Genomic DNA, 3,322 nt, shown 5'->3' with positions numbered 1-3,322 from the left:
GGCCCTGTGTCTCGACTGCACCCCGCTAGACCCCCACCTCTCCCGCTGCTCCGACGATTCCTGGATCTTCTCCAGGTAAACGATGGTTTGGGGGCGAAGGCGCGGGTGTCTGGGTGGGGCAGGGTCCCTAATTCCTTCAACTCTGGGGCGAAGTGTGGAGTCGTTACTTAGCCCTTTCTCCACGGCCCCTGCCCCGGGCTTTGAGGGCTCCAAGGCTCCCCGCGGGCTGACAGGTGGGGGAAGGTAACAGCTCTAGCTCGGCAAAGAAGGTGTTGGAGAGTCAGATGCGGGCGCCCGATGTCTTCTCTCCCACCCACCCCATCCTCCTTGCGGGTTCCCTGCCCCCTCCCCGCCCCTCCTCCACTACCACAATTTGAAGTCCCTTTATGGGGGAGAGAGGGGATGCCACGCACCTATTCGCATTCTCCTGATCCTTTCTTAAGGGAGTTTGGGCGGTAGGGATGTGAATTTTTATACAGTGCATCCTGTCTTCACTTCGAGAGCTTCTTTTTCTCTTACGGGCCGTCTGTCAGGCGGCGGGACATAGAACAGTGAGGGAGGGACCTCTACCCTTCCTCTCGCTGCCTCAGGATCCCCGGCCTGACTCTTTAAAAGGCAGCCCACGGTCAAAGACGGGACCTCAAAGAGATGCCCGAGTCCCGCGGTCGCGTCCTCGCGGAGAGATCTGCTCTGAGTGCCGTGTTTACTGCTATCCTCACCTTTGACAGCCAGGAAGTGTGAACTGGGTGCCCTCAGCTAACTCAGAGTCCACTGAAGAAAAGGACCAGGACCAGGCTGGGCCTCAGGCAGAGAGAACTGGCGGTGAGTAGAGGCAGAAGCACGGGGTGGGGAAAGGAGAAGACAAGAATGAGGAAGATGAAGAAAGCTCAGCCAAAGACTTGAGTTCAGTGAGTGAGAGTGTGTGTGTGTGAGTGTGTGTGTGTGAGTGTGTGTGTGTGTGTGTGTGTGTGTGTGTGTGTGTGTGTCTTGGGAAGAGTAAATTCAAATGAGAGGATGACCTTAACCTCTTCAACTTTTTCCTTTCTCTGACTACAGATCTGGATCAGAGTTGGGGGTGAGTGACCAAAGATCCCAGCAGCACCTGACGGTTCCCCTCCCTTCCACCTCATGCACAATGTGGAAGGAAAGTGACGTTTACTCACTTGAACTGCTTTTCTCTGAGCACCCTCTTGGAGATAAAGGACTCTGAGAGACCCCTGGTCCCCTACCAAAGTATTCTCAGTACTTGTACCATCAAAGAATATGAACAGAAATGCTCCCCACTGCTCACTGGTCGTCTTCTTGGTCTACAGAGAAGGACCCTGAGATCAGCGAGGAGGACATCCGTCTGTGGTCCTTCAGCAAGCAGGGAGAGTGTCCGAGGCCAGCTTCCCAGCCTCCCCATCCTCAGTCCAACGCTCTTCTCTCTCCCCTCTCTCCTTCTGCTTGTGCCTTCCGTCCTGTGATGAACCGAGGAGAGGGGAGCTGAAGCAGGCTGCTGCCTGTGCATGACTATGTTGTTATGAGAACCCCAGTGTGTGCGTTTCCTCCCTTCTCTGTTGAAACCTTTGCTTGGCTTGGCTTCTCCCCAAGCACGGATACAGCTCCCTTTGGAGTGGCGAGTGGAGAGGCTGAGATGGAGGGCTCTATTCTCATGGCAAGAGTTCTCTATTCCAACCCATCTAACCCAGAACCAGCCTGGGTCCGAGAGCCTAGGCCGCTGGGGTGGTGCTGTTAGGGCAGACTTGTGGAACAGCAGACCTGTAGGCATATTATAACAGAAGTCAGGGAGCAATTCGGAGAGGACTGTGACTATGCTCCTGCTGCCTGTCATGTAGCTAGCTGCATTCCTTTAGCCTTGACTGTCTAGGCCCAGATGGTCCCCCTTAACAATGTGTGGGGCCAAACTGACTGTGTCTGGCCTGTGTTTTAAAAATACACTGTGATTCCAACTTGCTTCAAGGGCTTCAGGGCCGTCATGTCTGGCAGAAGACTGGTGTAGTCAAGGACACTTTCAGCTCTACCTGCTCTTCTCAGACCCCCTCCTTCCCAGAACGTTCTTGTATAAACCTGCCTGACAACATATGACGTAATTCTTGTATTCTGTGTAACCAATCAGGTAATAACCTGCTATCAGCTTTGTACTTTCCACTTGCAAACTGTATTTAAACTGAACTCAACCTGACTCTGGGCTGGTGATTTGAGCCTCTATGTTCCCCAGCCAGCTAGAGTAACAAAAGTTGCCTTTTAACTCCTTGGTGCAAAGTCTTCCACTTGGTTTGATGTTGGTTTTTCTGCTACAGTGCCACAGTGGCTGGAGGAGGACACGAGGGAAACGTACTGAAAGTGGGCACTCGAGCCCCTTGTTGAGCTTTCTTGGGGCAGAGAGGTACTCCCCCTGCTCTGCAGCCTCCTACCTACAAATTTACAAGCAAAATAACCATTGCTTTAAGAGACCGAGTTTGTCCTACAGCTGGAGATTGCTTGAACACCCACATCCTAGGGTTGTGAAAATGTGTGATGTGTGAAAGGCACCCGGCACACAGTAAGCACTTTGTAGTACTGTCTTCTCATCACCTCCACCATTCTGGTTCATTCAGTCTTGTTCTGTCTCCGTTGCATCAGTCAGTTCACACATTCTTTCACCTGGTTTAATTGGTTCAATCGCTTGGCATAGAACTGACTGGGCATCTCTTATATGCCTAACTTCGGCTTGACAAGAGGCAGCAAAAGCACTGGGCTGGCCAGTGATGGGTTTGTGTGTTAGTCATCTGGGGTGCATTCAAATGTGCCAACTTTTATAGAGCTTGTAAAGACCTACAGGGTGACAGAGGTACCAGGGTGTGAGTTAAGTGTCTAATGTGGGGCACTAGATCCTACCAAACAAGTCTAAGTCACAACTTGCTTACATTATTATGCTTAAACTAGACCTTCAACAAAATAAAACACATTAAACATACATGGAACATGCTTTGAATAATGCTTGTTGATGGCATGTTAACATTTGCTAGGCTGTAGCCTAGGCATGTGAATTAAACTTCGTGGAGAACATTTGAAGATCATAGATTCTTTTAGACTTACACGCATTTCCATCTAGTCCTTTTGGCAACTCTTCAAGGTAGGTACGGTTCCTGTTCCCGTGTAACAAATCAAAAAAACAGGAGCCTGGCGAATGGCCCACAGGGTAGATTCAAGAATCAAGATTGAAATCTGGGATGTCTGATTGCATAACATGACCCTCAAGACGTTACCCAGCTTCAGGGAACAAGACAGTCCTGGTTTCCAGCTTTGGTTGCACAGAGGAATCATCCAGGAAACTAAA

The 3,322-nt window shown here is 50.6% G+C and overlaps 1 long non-coding RNA gene across 3 annotated transcripts; it reads left to right on the top strand.

Moving 5' to 3' along the window:
• On the top strand, positions 1-2,959 carry LOC102029884. 3 transcript variants are annotated; one of them, XR_261363.2, is made up of 3 exons: positions 1-75; positions 729-822; positions 1,057-2,959. It is a non-coding gene; the product is annotated as an uncharacterized LOC102029884 (long non-coding RNA). The 3 variants fall into 3 exon arrangements; XR_001234469.1 differs by having other exon boundaries at positions 616-822; XR_001234468.1 differs by having other exon boundaries at positions 591-822.
• The last annotated feature ends 363 nt before the right edge of the window (positions 2,960-3,322 follow it).

Source organism: Chinchilla lanigera, unplaced genomic scaffold, assembly GCF_000276665.1.
Source record: "Chinchilla lanigera isolate Chin_1 unplaced genomic scaffold, ChiLan1.0 scaffold00028, whole genome shotgun sequence".
Classification (NCBI taxonomy): Eukaryota; Metazoa; Chordata; class Mammalia; order Rodentia; family Chinchillidae; genus Chinchilla; species Chinchilla lanigera.
Note: the sequence above shows the minus strand (reverse complement) of the source record. Positions and strands in the feature narration are given on the sequence as shown.